Genomic DNA, 20,308 nt, shown 5'->3' on the forward strand with positions numbered 1-20,308 from the left:
ATGGTGTAGACTTTCTTCATATACTTCCCCCACCAATTCGGTAGCCTAGAGTAATTACCTGTGCCCCTTTCTTGCCCAAAGGAATGTTTTGATTTATCTCTACATACCTTCGAGCTAAAAGTTGCTTTGTCTTTTCTATTGACATATGAGAAGCTATGGAGGATATTAAGAAAGATAAAACTGAATCATATTCATTAAATTCACCAAGTCAGTTTTAAGTCAAGTTGGAAATAAAGGGAGGGGAAACGTTTTTAATTAAAGATAAGATTTTAATATGTCTGTACTATACAAATTAGAATGCTTCTCTAAAAAAAGAAGAAGAAGAAGATGGCCTATATCTTAAGTCTTTAAGTCTTGGCTCACTTTTAATCAGAACGTTTTTAATCATTCTCTTAGGCCTTAGAACCATGCTGTTAGAACAGATTACACTGAAGACGTATATTAATCAGGACAGTAGGGGAAGAGTCATGGCTGTCATCATCCAGAAGGGGCACCGTCATTTTTTTAAAGCTTTGTGATTATAATTTAACCTTGGTTGTACTGGTGTATTTTTAAGTGACTAGTCAAGTAGGCTTTCTTCATGCCCAAGGCCACATCGTTCTCGTCCAAGCTGTGGAATTTCTTTTCTCCTTCCTTCTTCCTCTGTTGTATGGCCCCATCTACCCCTCTGTTTATTTGTTGGACACCCATGTATTAAGTTCCCACCATGTGACATCCCTGTGCTTGGCACCAAGGATGTAGCTGCGAATAGCATCATGGTCCCGACCCTCATAGAAGTTACTACTAGTAAGGGGAACAGTAAATGATCACGCAAGTCGTTGAGTCCATGAAGCACTTGGCAATGTAACTATCAAGCCCCCACAAGTGTTAGATGGCCTCTCTGTCCTTATGGTTTCATCCAGGCCCCGCCTCTCCTGTTACCCTTTCCGTCACCATTTATATCAGTCAGCGCTGGCTGGGTTATGCTGTGGTAACAACCAAAAGGCTCATTCTGCTAAATGCCCACGGCAGGTTGGCTGGAGGCCCTGCTCCTTGTGGTCATTGCCCTCATTCTGCATCCAGAGCCAATGAAACAGTCACTATTGAGACTAGAGTGTTGGCAGCCATGGTGGCAGGGCACAAAGATGCACCCACTCATCGAACTTCTGCCTGGAAATGACACAGACTGCTTTTTCTCACACTCCATTGGCCAAAGCATGTTACACAACCAACCCTGCCTTCAGAGGTTGGAGAAATACACGCCTCCCCTAGGAAGGGGACCAGATAGTCACACCACCCGGTACCCTGTGGTCTCTTGTTATCTCTCTAGTCATGTAGATCTTATTGGAACCTAATGTTTTCAACCTTCGTTGTCCCTAAACGTTGTAGATGTGTATGTCTCCCTAGTGAGCAGGTAATTTCCTGACAGTCCGCACCGTGTTTTATATTTCCTTGTATGTGGCTCAAGGTGAGGCTATTCTTAGTGTTGGGTTCCTAAAGATGCTTTTGATTGTATCAAGGAGAATAATTGAACTCTTTCCATACAAGCTTTCACACAGTGCTTTAGAGTTTACTAAGGGCCTGTGCACACCCGTCTCCTGTATTATTATGATGCCTGTTACAGGTCAGGGGAAGTGAGACCGAGAACTTGTACATGTATTGCTCCGTGTTGCACACACAAAAAAGTAACTGAGCTTTGTCTGAAACTGTGAATTCTAAATCCTGTCCTTTCCCTACCCTTATAGTTGTTCATGTGAGCACCCCATTGTTTTTTTTTTGTGCTGAGGATCACACAGGGGGAGGGAGAAGGAAGCTTCAGAAGAAGAGTCGAAAGCCGTTGACCAGGATGGGGGAATAGCTCCCGGTATTTGGTTCCCAGTAAAGCTGAGGGGACACACAGCAGCAGCTCCACTTTGCAATCAGCAGCAGTGTGTTAGTTTCCTGTGGCTGCCTTGGCAAAGTACCACAGCCTGGCTGGTTTAGAACAGAAATGCATCCTCTCACAGCCTGGAGGCCAGAAGTTCAGCATTAGTCTCACTGGGCCGGCATCAAGGTGTTGGCAGGGCCAGCCCCCTGGAGGCCAAGGGAAGAATGTGTCCTGACTCCCACGGTGCCTGGTTGCTGCCGGCATTCCTCGGCTGTGGCCACCACTCCAGCCCCTGCGTCCTCTGTACAGTCTTCTCCCTCAGCTTTCTTCTCTGTAGGCACATTTCTGACTGGATTTAGAACCCACCCAGATAATCCAGGGCAATATCTCCATGTCAGGATCGTCACCTTCACCGTGTCTGCAAAAACCCTTTTTCCTTATAAGGTGACATTTACAGGCCCCAGGGGTTAGGACCCGATGACACCTTTTCCAACCTCCTGCATTCAGCATGGTAGGGACCCTTTCGGGGCACAGGTTAGGTGGTCCCTTGGGAGGACCTTTGGGGTCCAACACACCCAGTATATTTCTAGGCCTCATCTGCCTCTTGGCTGTGGGACTCCCGGAAGTCACTCACTCTGAACCTCCGTGTCCTGTGTAGAGGTGGATGCCTGAGAGCCGACTTGCAGCTTGGTGTCAGATAATACATCGGAGGGGGCCTGGCCTGGGCACCTTGCAGAGAGCCCCTCCCCACCCCCGCCGTGCTATTCTTCACGCAGGCTCTCCACCCTCAGCCATGGGCCCAGTGGGCTGGGGGAGAGGGTGCTGACCGTCGAGATTCCTCGAGCACCTCCTCCCAGTTGTTTTTCTCAGTGAAGCTGAAAACACATGCTTTTATTAAATAATTAATCATCCTTTCCTAGAAGGGTGATTCTATTTCATGGGTGAGCAGTCTGCTGCCAGAGAACTGTGTCTTTCTCCCAAGTGATGTATAACATGCCTTGGTATCTGCAGTTTTAGACACTTGGATGTTTTCTCTCTCAGCCATTTAAACTGGAAGGTAGTGTAGGGCACAGTCATGGGCACTTTGTCCCTTTAAGAGATAGATACACATGTGCATAGTACAGTGACCTCATATTTTCCCATTTCTGAAGTAGTATGTAGAGCCTATGTTAGTGCACATAAATTCCAGTAAATTTTAGTATTGACTAAATACTAAGTATTTAGTAGTAAATGGCATAGATAATAAGCCTTCATAGTATTAAGCCTATAAAGAAAAAGAAACAATTATATAATTGACATAGAAATTAATACAATGGAATAAACCAAGAAATAATAAAGCCTTCTTTTTTTTTCTCAGAAGTTTCTGTGATTTCACAGACATTCATTGTTTGCCTTCAGAATAAAAAATTCTGGCCTGATTTGTTTATAAAGCAGCTCCTTCAGACACCTGCCTTAGTTTTAGGAAATTTTTACCCTCAGACAAGGATAGTAAGTAGGGGGTTACTTGCCATTTCCGAAGGGCCTGGAGTGCGGGGTTGAGAACAGCCATGAGACCAAAACCAGGCTTGGTGAGGAGCTCTGTGATCTGTTAGTCATGTCTGCCATGGACATGGAACAGAAGGCACAGACGTGACGCAGCATGCCTGTTGAACAGGCAGTTATTGGAATGCACTTCGTCTAGGCCAGTGGTTCTCAACCTTCCTAATGCTGTGACCCTTTAATACAGTTCCTCATGTTGTGGTGACCCCCAACCATAAAATTATTTTCGTTGCTGCTTCATAACTGTAACTTTGCTAGTGTTATGAATCGTAATGTAAGTATCTGATATGTAGGATGTATTTAGGCGACCCCTGTGAAAGGGTCATTCGACCCCCAATGGGTCGCGACCCACAGGTTGAGAACCGCTGGTCTAGGCCCTTACACACTCAGGTTGCCTTCAGAGTCATCGGTTAACAATAACTTTTATACAGGGAAGGTAAAAGCTGGGCTGGGGGGGATCAAATATTGAATACTCTCAATACCATCATAGCTGAAATGTAGTAGTTTCTTGAAAAATATCTATTACAGGAAGAAAGGAAGGAGATGGTTGTTTGCCCAGGAAACTGACCTTTTCAATAGGGGAAAACACATTTTTAGGATCCCATTGTGAACCTCGAGGGATCTGAGTGTGTAGCCATGCAGGGTTCAGGACGACCAAGAACACCAGTACGGTGTTCATTTGTGGATAAACAGCATAAATGCAGCGTTCCAGTATTAAATATTTAAAGCACTTGCATTGTCTAACAGCAGACACACGGTGCTTGCAACGGTGTGGCATTTTGTTTAGTTTGCCACATCTCTGGAAGAAAGGCAATGGATATTTAAGATTTGAATCCCAGCCCTGCCAGTCACTATTTATGTGTTCTTGGGCAAGTTACAAGCTTGTCTGTACCTCAGCTTCCTGGTCAGATAAGAGCATTGCCTGCCGCCTAGGCGTGAATGTTACTCTTGCTGAGAGTTGAGAACAGTGTCTGGCAGATATCTAGCAAGTGCTTTTGACCCCCATTCCCAGCCCTCCCCTGCTGACATCTGACCCCCGCAGGCTGTCCCAGGCTCAGCCTGGGTTTGGCCACTGGGAGGCGCTGGAGGCTGGAGGAAGTAGAGGCTCCCCTCTGGGGGCCTCCAAGCTGTGGCTCCTCTGGGTGGCCTTGACCTTGACCCCAGGGCTCTGGGTCTACCACCTCCTCCCATGGCCCCTTCTCCTGAGAGTGGTAGGTTACTTCCTGCTCTTGCTAATCTTTGTCCCTCACTGTCTTCTGTTTGTTTTCTAACTCTTCCATTACCCATGTCACCAATTCTATTAAATTCCCTCTGCTTCAAATATTTAGAGCAGTTTTTCTTTTCCTTGTTGTGCCCTGACTGATAAAAAGACTAGGTAAGTGTGAACTGTCCTTGTATAGTTGCTGCTACTGTTGTTGTCATTGTCTTATAGTCTTTAGAGCAGGGGTAGGGAACCTTTATTCTGCCAAGGGCCATTTGGATATTTATAACATCATTCACAGGCCATACAGAATTATCAACTTGAAAATTAGCCTGCTATATTTGGTCAAACATTTAATTGACTCACCCCATTAGGGCCAGACCAAATGATTTCACAGGCCTTATCTGGCCCATGGGCAACATTCCTCACCCCTGCTTTAGAGGAAACAGACTCAGGAGGTGAAGAGAATTAACCAGGATCCCACAGCTGGTGGGTGACAGACCCCAGCATAAAACCCTTTGCACTGAATCTCTCCTTCCACCAGCCTTTGGATGGGCTGGTATCTTCAACTCTAGTCTGAACTTGCAATGTATTGACTAAGGGCCCCTTGCCTTTTTAGATTTCCACTTATTGGAAGATATGTCTTCTTGGACATATGCTGGGTAAAAAGCCATCCTAGTGGCCGGCCAGTGATTGCTTTTGGAGTCATATATGTCGAAGTTGGCACTGACCTCAGGCCTCATGGGGGACCTACCACCATGGGGGGCTTGGAGGTGTTAAAGATTATTGATTACAAGCAACAGAAAACAATTTGATCTTAAACAAAAGAATTTGGTTGTCTTCTGGAACCCCAAAGTAGGGGTGGCCAAGCCTTGGACAGAACAGGGTCTAAAGTAGTGTCAGGATGAACTTCTGTTTCTCACCTCTCTTCTTGGTTTCATTCTCTTCTCTGCCTCATATGGTAGAAAATGACCAGGTAGGCCAGCCGGCGTGACTCAGGTTGAGTGTTGAACTATGAACCATGTGGTCACCGTTCGATTCCCATTCAGGGCAGGTGCTCGGGTTGCAGGAGGCAGCCGATCAATGATTCGCTCTCATCATTGATGTTTCAATTTCTCTCTCTCTCCTTCTCAACTTCCTCTCTGAAATCAATAAAACTATTTTTTTTTAAAGAAGAAAGTGACCATGCATATTTCTTCTCTAGGCAGTCTAAGAGTATAGTCTCTCAATTTCAAGTTCCCGAGGGAAGAGATGCTCACCGCCCAGACCAGGTGCCCACCCTAGTCTAACGAACTGGCCAGGTTCCCTTCATGCTGATGTCAACCGGGAGCCTGCTGTTGCCACATGGGTTTAGGTCGTGCGGTGTTTCCCAGAAAAGGGCTAGGACAGACAAGCCAACAAATGTCCATTTCAAGATTTAAGCAGCCTAGTTAACCATCATGGGAATGCCAGCTGCCTACCATTAGGTACCTACCATTTGCTGAATACGGTGCTAATTACATTGTATCTGTTCTTTGGTTTTGATTTGATTTGTTTTTTAAATCCTCACCTGAGGATATTTTTCCCATTGATTTTCAAACAGAGTGGAAGGGAGCAGGGAGGAGAGAGGGAAGAGAAACATTGATGTGGTTTTATTTTTGTTTCTTTAAATCCTTACAACAGCCTTAGGAGGCAGGCTTTATAGTTTACATTTTGTAGATGAGGAGAGGCCAAAGGGAAAATTATGCATCTGTGCAATATAAAGCTGCACAGCCAACTAAACATTGCTTCTGGTGGGAATTAAAATATATCAACTCACAGTGGCAACTCACAGTTAGCTAATGCTGATCAGAAGTATTAGTAGAGATTAGTAGAGAAAACAGTGGGGGGACAAATCAAAGCCGTTTATTTGTACGAGAACTATACATTAAAACTAGAGGCCCAGTGCACAAAAATTCGTGCACTTGGAGTGGGGGGGGTCCCTCAGCCCAGCCTGCCCCCTCTCACAGTCCAGGAGCCCTCAGGGGACGTCCTGCAGGAGGCGACCAAGCTGATCAGGGGAAGGCGCCACCCCCATCACCCTGCTGCTGCTGCCACTGCCAGCCGCAGCAACTGCAAGGCCTGAGCCCCGGGCCTCACAGCCACTGTGGCTTTGTCCAGATGGACATCCAGATGGATGTCCGGATGGATGTCCAGAAGACATCCACCCTAATTAGCATATTACTCACTTATTAGTATAGATAAGAGGTCTTCGGTGGCTGAACTAATAAAATGGCTCTGGTGTTTAAAAGGATAAATTTGGTCCAACCCCCCACTCTTTGAAAATAAGGAATTTTACTTAAGGTAAGCAATTTCATTGTTTTTTTAATCCTCACCTGAGGATATGTTATTATTGATTTTGAGAGAGAGAGAGAGAGAGAGAGAGAGAGAGAGAGAGAGAGAGAGAGAAACATCTATGTGAAAGAGAAACATTGATCTATTGTCTCCAGTATGTGCCCCAACCAGGGGTCAAACCCATAACCAACTCATGTGCCCTGATCAGGAATCGAACCTGCAACCTTTTGGGTATGGGATGACATTCCAACCAACTGGGGCAAGTAATTTAGCTTTTTTGTGGAAAGTTCCTTCAATTTCTAAGATGATTCAGAGTTCAGAATTACTGATTCAATCTTCTGACTGTCAGGAGTGTTTAAATATGCATTTCCCACTCAGTAAGTCATGAATTGACTTGATTTATCACCAGTGCACTCAGAAGTCATCCCAGTAGACTGTGAACTGTAAGCATTTGCTTCTTTCCTTCTGGTTAATTCTGACACATCTCACCTGTCCTATTTTTCTAAAATTCTAAAAATGGGATTGCTTGATGTTAAAATTGATTGTTGGGTTCCTAAAGAGAAAATATAAAACGTACTAAACAATATAGTTTCTCCTCATTTCCTCAAAAATGTTTTTGCATGAGCGGGGAAAGTAGAACTTACGGTCTAGTAGACCAGTGCTCGAACTGGAGCACGCGTCGGAATCAGCTATAGGTCTTTCCAAAGCACAGGCGGTAGAGTCCCAGCTTCCAAGCTTCCGATTCTGTACTTCTGGGGCAGGGCCTGAGAACCTGCACGTATAGCACGGTCCCAAGTGAGTCTAATTTTGTCTGCAGACCACACTTTGGAAACCCCTGCTTTAGGCTGAAGAAAGAATTTAACAAGAGTAAGCATGAACGCTTTCAGACTCGTAGCGTTAAGGGAAAGCGGTGGGGTGGCAGATTTAAATAATCATTCTGCTTAGCTGAAAGGCTCCACTCTTTTCTAGAAACTGAAATGGGAGTCTATGAGTTTCCTTTCTCTAAGGGGGAAAGATAATACACAGAGGAGGATTTACTATTATGATAATGAAGCTTAAATGTAGGGCCCCTTTCCAGGCTCTGGGAGGGGGCCTCGCAATCAGTTCTCATGGTTTTTGTAAAATTTGCAACAGGAAGATATTTTTGTGTTCTTTTTCTTAAAGAGGGACCCAGAAGTTGTCTAAGCTTTAGCTCCCATAAAACCTGAATCAACTCTCTGATCATTAATTAGTATAATGAACTAACATATATGAAAGGAATACAGTTTGTCACAAGTCGTTTTTGTAGGTTAAGCAGTCCCTTGGTGCCAGAAAGAAGGGTAAGTGGGGACGTGAGCCTCATCTGTGAACTTTGTGTGGAACTTACTTTAATTGAATGAGCTCAGTGGGGCATTTAGGCAGATGAAATCCAAGTTGATTTTAACTTGTCCACTAAATGATGAGCTTGCTATGTGTGCTCTATTTTATTTTCTGTTTATTTGTTTTATTTGTGACAAGAGCAGATTTGAAGAATCAAATGGGTTCAAGTCCTGGCTTCACCTCCTTCTGGCTTCACCTCTTATAAATAAATTCACCCATTCTCTTTGAACTGTTTTGTTTGTAAAAAGGTCATGGTAATAATAATAATAATCGTCAAATTAATAGGACTAATGGAGTAATGAAATTATATATATGAACAGACATTTGTTCATATTTGAATATATAAATAAAATATTACACAAACGTTAGGAATTAGTAGATAAACAACTGGTGCACTAATAGTTCATATTAATCGAATGACTGCAGGCCATTCTATGAGATCCAGAATCAGCAAACTTTTTCTGTAAAAGGCCAGACTATAAATACTTTACATTTTGTAGGTCACTTTGTCTGTGTCTTAAATACTCAACTCTGCCAAAGATAGGCAAAAGCCACCCTACACAAGATATAAATGAATGGCTGTGCTGTGTTCCAATAAAACTTTATTTATAAAAACAAGGCCCAGCTATGCTAAACATACCACAATTCATCCAAAATGCCACTGTCTTTCAAAACTAGGAACTTCCAGTTGAGCATGAAGATGAAACAAATGCTAGCAATTATAAATGATGTTTTTATGTAAACTCGACACTAAAGGATCGAAGTGCTGGCTAATTTTATCTGCCCTGCTTTCCGTAGTCCCCTGACCTAGCTGATATCTCTTTGGGGGAGGAGGGCATGTAAATGGATTATGGAAGGCAATGTGGGGAGGAGAGAGTCAAGGTTCAGGTAAGGGTCAGAACACCAGCTTGTGTCTCTCTATGCTCCTGGTGCTGTAAGTGATAATAACAGGGTGAGCTCTCTGTTGAGACTCAGCCTCCACAGCAGGCTTATAAAAATGGAGTTTTGTGACTCCAAGAAACTCAGCAGCTTCTTTTGTAATCTCTTAGTTTTATTTTTAAATCACTGATATGCTTAGGTCTGTGAACATTGAAAAACTGAAATAAACCCTAAGAGTTTTAGGAAAGCCTTCCTAAAAGACAGTTGCCTATACATCTGAAAAGGGAAGTTAATAATGAGTTTTGAATAAAGTTGCTATAAATATTCATGTACAGGTTCTTGTGTGAACATATGTTTTCACTTCTTTGGGGTAAATACCCAGGATTGGGATTGCTGGTTTGTGTGGTAATGGTACATTTAACTTTGTAAGAAACTGCCGCCCTACCCGGTTTTGCTCAGTGGATAGAATGTCGGCCTGTGGACCAAAGGGTCCCGAGTTGGATTCTGGTCAAGGGCACGTCCCCGGGTTGCAGGCTCAATCCCCAGTAGGGGGAGTGCAGGAGGCAGCCGATAAATCAGTGGTTCTCAACCTTCCTAATGCCGCAACCCTTTAATACAGTTCCTCATGTTGTGGTGACCCCCAATTTCATTGTTACAAATTGAACATAATTAAAGTATAGTGATTAATCACAAAAACAATATGTAATTATATATGTGTTTTCCGATGGTTTTAGGCGACCCCTGTGAAAGGGTCATTCGACCCCCAAAGGGGTCGCGACCCACAGGTTGAGAACCACTGTGATAAATGATTCTCTCATCATTGATGTTTCTTTCTCTTCCTCTTCCTTCCTCTCTGAAATCAATAAAATATATTCAAAGAGAGAGAGAGAGAGAGAGAGAGAGAGAGAGAGAGAGAGAGAGAGAAGAAAGGAAGGAAGGAAGGAAGGAAGGAAGGAAGGAAGGAAGGAAGGAAGGAAGGAAGGAAGACACTGTCAAGCCACTTTTCAAAGTAGCTGCACTATGTTGCATTCCCACCGGCCGCACAGGAGTTCCAGTTGCTCAGCATCCTCACCAGCATTTGGTGTTGCCAAGTGTTTGTTCTTTGTCGGATTTTGTTGCTGTTATTACTGGATTCTAAAATGTGTGACATAGTAATCATGCAGTTTTAATCTTCATTTTCCTAACAAATAATGATATTGAGCAGCTTTCCTGGGCTCATGAAAACCATATTATCTTCTTGGACAAAGTGTCTGTTTAAATTTGTTGCCCATTTTAAAAATAGGATTGTTGTTGTTTTCTTATTATTGGCATTATTCATAAATGCCCAAAACTGGAGAAAACATAAATATCTATCAACTGGTAGATGGATAAACAAAATATGGTCCATCCATACAATGATATTCTCAGCAATAAAAAAGAATGAACTACTGATACACTCAACAGTTATGCTAAGTGGAAGATGGAAGGTTCAAAAAGCAATCTATACTATGATTCTATTTATATGACATTTGGGAAAAGGCAAAACTATAGGGGCAGGAACCAGATCAGTGGTGGGCCAGAGGTGAGAGAAAATACAGGTTTTTTCCAAGATCTTCTCTTAGCTTTGTTCTACCAGCCCCCACCTTCCTATACCCTGCCTTTGTCTTCAACAATGGATTCAGTATCATGAAGCTTGAGTTTCTAATACAGAAAAACAAACATGAAGTTTCTCTAATTTTAATCACGGAATTTGCCAGTCAGCAGGCATTTCTCCTGGCCCTTTATTTTTGTTCCTGGGTGGGCTCTGTCTTCCTCAGGCTCTCAGTGCCCCCTGCATCTTCCTATAATTCTGCTTTCCAGAGAGAGCAAGCCAGGGTGTTGACTAGGGAGGCAGTTGAGTGGATGCCCTTTAAGAACTGAATGCTGTGCTGGTTCTATTAGGATTCTGAATCATAGCGGGTAATGATTTATGCTCACCTCCCACCATCTAGCAGTTGGGAACATGAGAACTATTGGGTGAGGTGTGGGGAGGAGGGAAAGTCAACTTTCCTTATAGCATAGGGAATCCAGCGATTCACCCGCTGTCTTTAGTCTGGTGGGAGGTTCTGTCTGCTAAATATTGCATTAAAGAAATAAGCTGTACCCCCTGCCTAGGGCTTGGAAATATCTTCCATTTACAAAGATTTTGGTTGTACACATTTATTATAAACTAGAGGCCCAGTGCACGAAATTTGTGCACATTAAAAGGTAATTAATTGGAGGAAATATTTTAATATTGCTATTTGCCCTTTCTCTATAATAGAAGTGTCAGAGATGAAAGAAAAATAGTAAAATGTATATGAAAATCTCCCTCTTGTCAGAGTCTGGGGTGCACCGCAGGACCTAGAGTCAAGTCCCGCCCACCACCCACACGTGCTTCAAAAGCGCAGGAGACCCAGGCCTGGCTGGCCCCACCCCCATTGGGTGAGACCCAGATCCGGCCAGTCCCACCCCCGTGAAGTCCCTCTGGGGGGGGCGCATCCTGAGGGGAGGCGCATCCTGAGGGGAGGCGCATCCTGAGGTACCCTATCAAGCCCCATGGGGCTGGGGGCGTGGCCTGAGGTCCTTCGTCCCAGCTGGGTACCATGCAGCCTCAGGTCCCTACTGTTTGGTCATGATTTTATGGTGTCCCGGCTAATTTACATATTATCCTATTATATAGATGATAGCTTTTGCGTTTTTTTTGTGTGTTTTTTTTTTAATATATTTTATTAATTTTTTACAGAGAGGAAGGGAGAGAGATAGTTAGAAACATCGATGAGAGAGGAACATCGATCAGCTGCCTCCTGCACATCTTCTACTGGGGATGTGCCCGCAACCCAGGTACATGCCCTTGACCGGAATCGAACCTGGGACCTTTCAGTCCGCAAGCCAACGCTCTATCCACCGAGCCAAACCAGTTTCGGCAGCTTTTGCGTTTTATAGAGCAGAACAGGAAGACTCCAGGCCATTGGGCAGGAGATTTTTTTTTCAAATATTTTGTTAGAACTGAGTTAAAGAGCTATTGTGATAGAACCTGAAGGTCTTTTAGAATAAAGTCACCTCCCTCTGTGAGTGCAAGCGAAGGCCCAGCTGTACCTGATCAGTTATATGGGCGGTGGGGCTGTCTTTTACAAATGCAGTTACTCCTCCAAGAGCAGCCACTATGTACACTGGTCCTTTAAAATAAGTTGGGGAATATTACCGTTGGTCCACAGCTCCCTGGCTTTTGTTGTCCGGGTTCATTGTGTGTTGTCCCAGTTCACTGTGTATCTGCGCTCGAATTATTTTTGGCTGTATATTTGTCTTTGTGTCCATTGTTTGGCTAATTTGCGTCTGGGTTCTTTCCACTGAGAGTGCAGTCTCTGGACCAGAGCATCAGCACCACCTGGGATGTTTTGAAGAATGCGGGCCCCACCCCACACCTACTGCATCAGTGAGCATTTTAGCACATCCCCAGAGGACGCCCTTGCACATTGAAATTTGAAAGGCACTGATCTAGGTCAAGGTCCTGCCCTCGTGATAATCTTGTTAGGATCACGTGTGATCCTCAGAAATTCACCCCTGGTGAATTCTCCTGACAGCCATGAATGAGTGTGAGTGCATGCCACTTTGCTACAAGTGAACTTAATTTATTTAATGAAGTATTTTATTTATTTTTATATGTATTAATAAATACAAATTTCTTTCTTTTTAGAAAGAGTGGAAGGGAAGAAGGGAGGGGTGGAGAGAGAGTGAGAAACTTCGATATGAGTGAAACACATTGATTAGTTGCCTCCTGCACATGCCTCAACTGAGGCCAGGGAATGAACCTGCAACTCAGGGACATGCCCTTGACTGGAAATCAAACCTGCCACCCTTTCGGTGTGAGGCTGATGCTCTGACCACTGAGCCATGCCAGCCAGGACTATATGAATTTACTTATTTAGCTGAACTGGTCCATAAAGATACAGGCCCAAATGAAGTGTGGTTGAGTTTCAGAGTCTAGTGGGGGACACAAAAAGACATACAGCATCATATTGTCCAGTGTCTTTATCTGTGTCATTTGACTTCCTTCACCTACACAGAGGACTTCTAAGTGTATAGTCCAGGGGCCACCTGCCTCTGAATCCTTTGGGTCAGAAGTGGTGGTGCTGATGCAGAAAGAGCAGGGGGTTACTCCAAACCTACTGGTTGAGTTATACTATGGGGGCGAGGCCCTGGCGTCTTCACTGTAAGGATTATTATGCACGTTCTATTGTGAGAACCACTGATCTGGGTGCTGCTTTGATATCCTCAGTGGTTATGCGGTCATACAAAGGGATGTTTATTTATTTATTTTTAATATATTTTATTGATTTTTTACAGAGAAGAAGGGAGAGGGATAGAGAGTTAGAAACATCGATGAGAGAGAAACATCGATCAGCTGCCTCTTGCACACCCCCTACTGGGGATGTGCCCGCAACCCAGGTACATGCCCTTGACTGGAATCGAACCCGGGACCCTTCAGTCCGTAGGCCGATGCTCTATCCACTGAGCCAGACCAGTCAGGGCCAAAGGGATGTTTAAATACAATCTCAGACAGTTAAGGCATCTATCAGGGATTTTATTATCCTAAAGTCGAGGAGAGTTTCAGGTGGCCTCTCAGTTCAAAGCTGCTTTTACCTTTGGGTGAGACACTATAAGGATATTTGTGGTGCTACCTAAGGCTAGTTCAACTCATATTTATATATATGTCTGGTAGCATGTTTTCTAGGAGTGAATTAAAATGCTTTGTTCTATAATGAGTTAACAGTGTGAACATTGCTATTACAATCCCATGACTTTCTTGTTTAGTGTTTATACTCATCTAATCAAACAAATTGAAATTGGATTATGGCTGTTACACATGATAGCAGTTATTATCCAGTTTAAATGCAGGTCTGAAGGAAATAAAATTGATTTTTTTTTTTCTGTGCTACTTGGGGACATCACAGGTTATTGGTATGCTGGTTGAATTTTTAATTAGGTTTGTATGGAGGAAAGTAAGATTAGTGGGTTTTTTTATTTTCTTAATGTATTATGTAAATAAACTGTAATATTTTATTCTAATTAGGGAGTGAGATGATTTTTAACAGTTGGGTTATCTACTTCCATATTTTTATTTAAAGCATGTCAGGCTTTTAAAGTGGATAATAATTATAAGGAACAATTTTATTTTTAGAAAGAGGAGAAGAAAATAATAGAGCAGAATACCATTATAACACTCAGTTACTACAGTAACGGCTACCTTATTTTTTAGGGAATGAATGGTAATATGTACCAGAATTCACAGATAACAGAACCTATTTTTTTATAAACCAAACCTTTTTTTAAAAAATGCCTTCATTCTGCAAACACCTTTTGTGTACTTGCTCTGTGTACACGCCTGATGCTACTATTCAGAGTTCATCTAACAAAGGGCCTTCACAAAGACAGATGTTTCAGTACTGCTGACAGCTATGAACACAGAGAGATGGGCCAGAGGCTACAGAGCCAAAAATGACGAGCCCTGGGGAGTAGGGAAAGGCTTCATGGAAGAGGTGACATTTGATCTGGACCCTGACTCAGAAGTAGGAGTTTGCAAAGTGAAATTTATTCCTGAAGTGATAAAGGCAGTACATGCGGATTGCATGCGTGCTCATTTAAAAAGTATCTATAGAAAAATTTTAATTTATCACATTTGTTCATTATGAAATATATTAAGCGCTTCCTGTGGGTCAGGAAATGTGCTTCCTGCTAAAGATATACTGGGAAAAAGTCCATAAGACCACTCAGGTTCTACAGGTTACTGGAAGGACTCACAGATATCACTGCAAGCTATTTTACCCAGTTATGGTTTATTACCATAAGGATAGGCATTAATTAGAATGAGCCAAGGGAAGAGCTACATAGAGCAGAGTCCAGAAAAGTTCCAAACACAGAGTTGCCCTCTCCCCGTGGAGCCATGGACCGTGTAACTCCCCCGGTAGTGATGTGTGACAATATGCATGAAGTACTGCCAACAAGGGAAGCTCATCCGAGCCTTGGTGTCCAGAATTTTAGTTAAGGCTCCATCACGAAGGTATGGTTGACTATCCACGTGGCTGATCTCAGTCTCCAGCTCCTCCAGTGGCAAAACTGATGCCAGATGACCCAAAGCTCCTGCCCTAAATCACATTGTCAGACTCTCTAGTTAGTGTGACCTAAGACCTCCGGCTAATCAAAAACACTTGTGTCAGGTATGGCACTCCCTGGTCTTAGAGATCACCTCCCAGAAGCCGAGCGCAAAGGCCAGACCCCTCTCTGGTCAAGGTTGAATTTCTTATTATACAGAAACAAACTAGACGCTGCTGTAAGCTTATGAAACCATAAAGTGAAAGGAGATCAGACCTGTGAAGGAGAAGTCTGGGATGCTCAGGGATGGGGGTGGGATGGGCGGTGCTGCCTGTTAGGATGATTTTCCCAAAGAAATGGACTGAGATCTAAAGGATTGGCCAGGTGAGCAGTGCTGTGGGGATGAGTGGTGGAAAGGCTCTGAGGTGGTAAGTAGCTGGACATGTTCCAGAACCTGGAGAAGATGAGGCTGGAGCAGAGAGAAAGAGGAGGGAATGTGGTTGCAATATTGATTGGAGAGAAAATAGGGACCAGATCCCAGGTGGCCTCAGAGCCCCTGAAAGTGATTATGGACTGTGTCTCCAGTCCCTGGGAAGCCTTTATAGAATTTAAAGCAGGCGCATGGATGCTCAGATTTGTGGTTTGTTTTTGTTTGTTTGTTTAGATATATTTTCATTGATTTTCAGAGAGGAAGGAAGAGGGAGAGAGAGATACAAACATCAATAATGAGAAAGAAGCATTGATCGGCTGCCTCCTGCATGCCTGCCCCCCGTTCCCCCCCCCCCCAACTGGGGAATCGAGCCCACAACCAGGCATTTGCCTTTAACCGGAATCGAACCCAGGACCCTTCAGTCCACAGGCCAACTCTATCCACTGAGCCAAACCAGCTAGGACTGTGATTTTTTTATTTTTTTTTAGAGGGACACATGTGTGGCTGTGAGACCAGCCACTCTGGAACAAAAGTGGAAGCATGTGACTGTTAGAAGATCGCTGCAGCCATCTAGAGCACAGCAGCTAGAACTAGGAGGCAGTGGAGCTGGGAGGGGGACAAGTTTGAGAGAGCAGTCAGAGGTAGAGCTGGTGGGACTGTCAAGCAGGACTGCCTGCCCGCAGACCCTCCGCTGTCACATTGTGCCATCACCTGTGGGCGCCTGGCAGCCCCATCTGATTTGTCCCTTCTACTCTCCTGCAGGCGGAGAATCAGACAACCAGACTGACTAGTATTATGTGGCAGGCAGGAAGGGAAGCCTCTGAACGTGCCAGGTGCAATGTTGAAATCCGTTCCTGCCTCCAGACTTGGCGATGTCTGTTCTGACTGCTAAACCCCAAGCCTCAGACCTACCACCCCCACGTCCAGTTTGGGCTGCGTTCCAGACAGTTGTGGTTGCCGGAGCAGTTCACTGTAAACATCTCTTCTGAACAGCTGCAGCATTACTGGCCATAGATTCACGAATTAAATCATGCCCCCTTTGAAAGACAACCATTAACCAAAAGAGCCCATAACATTGTCAACACAGAGCTTATTAAGTGTTGAACAAACGAGCAGATGTCTGATTAGACACGAACATTAAAAACATGAACATTGAAAAGAGTTTCCAGTACACCTTTGATGCATTTTACTAAATAAACCCAGACAAGGCCTCCTAGTTCCATACACCTTGATTTTCCATGTATGTTTTATATTTTTTGTTTGTTTCCCTGAAAAAAGAGTGTATTGAGCTTTGACTATGACAGAAAACTTGGCTGATGCCCCCTGCCGACTCCACTTTGTTAATTGCTCAATCAAATAGCTTATTCTTGCCCAGAAACAATTAGAAAGAGGAAGTGCTTTCAGTACACACACAGAACATAGTCAAAGACTTGGATTTGCCTTTCAAAGTCTATTTTGGCCAATGGCTGGCCAGCACTTTTGCCTTAAAATGCTTTCGCTTAGCCGACTGGACACTTTCCTGCTTCCATGTGTGAGTTCTCAGCTGGCGATGACAGTGTTGGGATGCCACTGTCACCCTGGCTTCGGGCAGCAGTAAACAAAAGGTGCCTTAAGAGAGGTGGCGATCAGAAAGGTGTGCAGGGGTGACCTGCTGTTAAGGGCTCCGTGGAAATGGGCAGGGAATCTGGGAGAAATACCTTTCGGCTCAGTTCAAAACTGGCTCTCTGATGGATCAAACCACAGTTTGCTTCTGCTTCTCGGTGACATCGCAGGGGCCTTCTGGCTGTGGGTTGCCTACCGCCCCTGCCCTGTCCCCCCACCTCCACCCCGCACGGATCAGGCTGGGTCCTATTGGAAAACAAAACCCAGGCCCGGGACGGGAGCTTTCTAAAGAGGTTCGGTGGGTTAGAATGAACTTCCCCAGTCCTGGAGCGCAGAAAGGGGAGTGTTTATTATAGAATGGGGGTATGTTGCTGGTGTGGGTGTTTCACCCCTTTCTCAGATTACCCCTGGCTCAGCCCCTGGCTGCTGGCAGTACCTGGCGGGGCACCTGGCGGGGCGGGGCGGGGCGGGGCGGCGCGCGGAGTGGGCGGGGCGGCGGCCAGCTGCCAATGGGCGGCGGCGGTGGGCGGGCCGCGCGGCGGGCGGGCGACGCCGAGAGGCGCGGACGCCACTCACTTCAACTTGAGACCAAAGGAGCGCGCTGCTGCGGAGTGAGCGGCGGCTCCTGGGTTGCAGGTGCCCGCACCCCCGGCCCGGTCCCCAGCCGGGGGCGGCAGCCCCGCGCAGCCCCGGGAGGCCAAGGTGAGGAAAGTGAGGGGGGCGCGGGGCGTCTTTGTCTGCAGGTGCGCGCGGAGGTGAGGAGCCGCCTGGAGCCCGAGCTCGCACGCGGGGACCGCGAGGCGGCCCGGGAGCCCGCGGGACAAAGGCTGCCCCTTGGTTCCCCGGAGTCGGCGCTTAGGGAGGCGCCCGGTCCGGGCGGCCTGGGGTTGAGGAGGGGTCTTCCCGCCTCCCTGGAAGAGGGGTGAGGGTTGCGTGAGATGGGGGCGGGGAGGAGTCCTTGATCCCAATTTCCCCGCGAGGCTGGGAGCCGTTCCGAGCGTCTGCGCTGGCGTGTCCGCCGCGGCCAGTGTTGTAGGATTGGGTGAATGAGTGCATCTATCCCACGCGCCCTCCGGGGAATCGCATGCGTGCCTTCTTGTCTATTAGGAGTGAGCAATTATCGCAGGGTCGGGGTAATCCAATTTTTGGATTAAAAGCAATATGCTTTGGTGTGGAAAGACTACACGTTCAAATAATTTTTTATTATATGATTTAGAATAGTGGTGTGACTTCCGTGGGAGAAAATGTCTCAAATACCCAACATGTAGAAAAGAAGCCAACTTACCATGTGCTTGCTCTTGGCAATGAAAGGGGAGTCTTTTTTTTAAAAAAGGAAGAACGTCATTTAAATATTGCATACAACACTTTATTGGATTCTCGGGGAATATGAGGCTTTCCTGTCTGATAACTGCTTCCTGTACCCATATTGTAACCAGGCATGTCCGTGGCTTCCCTAATTAATGTGTTGGCTGTGAATCTTCATTATTGCCCTGGGCGGGAGGGAGAAGGCAATCCATTAGTCTTTTTCTTTCTTTTTTTTTAACTGTAGCCTGGCTTTGACTTGTTTCATGAAAGGTGGGTTCTGACTGCCTTCTTTGTTGTTCTCTTTGTGGTTTTCTTAGCCCAGTGGTCGGCAAACTCATCAGTCAACAGAGCCAAATATCAACAGTACAACGACTGAAATTTCTTTTGAGAGTCAAATTTTTTAAACTTAAAATATATAGGTAGGTACATTGTTATTAACTTAATTAGGGTACTCCTAAGACTTAGGAAGAGCCACACTCAAGGGGCCAAAGAGCCGCATGTGGCTCGCGAGCCGCAGTTTGCCCACCATGGTCTTAGACCTTTGAATAGTCAGTCTCATCTCCAGGCTTGCTCTGACACAAAAGCAGTTTATAAGTTTTCTCCCTAAAGTTCAGCTCTTTGCGGCTGCCTTTTAGTTTCCATTTGCTTTGTAAAAGGAGTTTTCAGGTGTCCCAAGGCCTTTCCCACAAAGTTAGAAGCATAACATTCTGTGAGAAAAACAGCCCCAAATCTGTATTTGTTGGTTTTGTCTATAATTTTTTAATTATACATTGTGGCTGTGTTGTCCAAAATGAAACGCCAATAAAAGGCTGAATGGGGGGAAGACTTTCCACAAAGCATCAGCCGTTCTTGTTGAAGAAGGGGCGGTTGTCGTTCTTGGCACGTGAGCGAGGCTCAGAGTGAAGGCATGGGCGATGATCTGGTTTGGTCAGGAACCCCACTTTCCTGACAGCAGGTATATTTATGAGCTCTTTTGTCATTCTAGCAGGTCCTAGCTTTTGAGCAATGGGAATAATTTATTTAACAAGTATTTATTAAACACCTACTATGCGCTGGGCATTGGCAATAATGATTAAATGGTAAATGCAACAGGTCCCTTTCTGCTTTCTTGGCGCTCACACTGTGCTGGCATAGGGCCCATCTCGGGTCCTCTGAAATGTGTGGATGACACTGAGGAGTCGAGAATGTTGCTGCTGGCTGTTGCCCTGGAGATCAGCTGAGCCCAGAGCTGCAAGTGCAAACAGGTGTGCCGAGGACCCCTCCACTCCAAGGGGGGCGGTGTTAATCAGATGAGTGGTCCTTGTGCACTGGGATTGTCTTCTTGAAACTGCTAGCCTTGGTCAGGGATACCCCTCTAAAGAGTCTGGGACTGCCAGGAGGGCCAGAAGCTGAGTTCTAAAGAGTTTGAACATGGCCTTGTATATTTGGATGTGATAATTCCAGTCTGTTTAAAAACTGTCAGTCATGCGGTCTCCTAGTCTCACCTCAATAACCTTCATCTTCAGCAGCTGCTTGGGGAGATGAATTTCATTCTGAAGCACTGACTGAGCAAAGCTTTACATCTGTCTACAGTCTCCCAGGTGTGAAGAGGGGACTCCTAGGTTTAGAGACCTGGAATACAAGTGGGAAAACCCCATTTATTCCCTCCCACACTTTTCTACAAATCCCTAGGGTCACACGAAAACATACTAAATAGTAGTGTAACTTGTTTTGTTTTTTCCTAAGTGCATATTTTAAACACTTA

The 20,308-nt window shown here is 45.1% G+C and overlaps 1 protein-coding gene across 2 annotated transcripts in view; it reads left to right on the forward strand.

Moving 5' to 3' along the window:
- APBB2 (amyloid beta precursor protein binding family B member 2) overlaps positions 1 to 20,308 on the forward strand; it is a 328,097-nt gene that overhangs the window by 279,559 nt on the left and 28,230 nt on the right. Inside the window, exon 1 of one of the 2 annotated variants that reach the window (XM_081092796.1) lies at positions 17,830 to 17,961. The exons of the other annotated variant lie outside the window; for it this stretch is intronic. The gene's annotated coding sequence lies outside the window, so the exon portion shown is untranslated. Of the gene's footprint in view, positions 1 to 17,829; positions 17,962 to 20,308 lie in introns of those variants that run through there. 2 annotated transcript variants of the gene reach the window in all.

Source organism: Myotis nattereri (assembly GCF_964212035.1).
Source record: "Myotis nattereri genome assembly, chromosome: 1".
Classification (NCBI taxonomy): domain Eukaryota; kingdom Metazoa; phylum Chordata; class Mammalia; order Chiroptera; family Vespertilionidae; genus Myotis; species Myotis nattereri.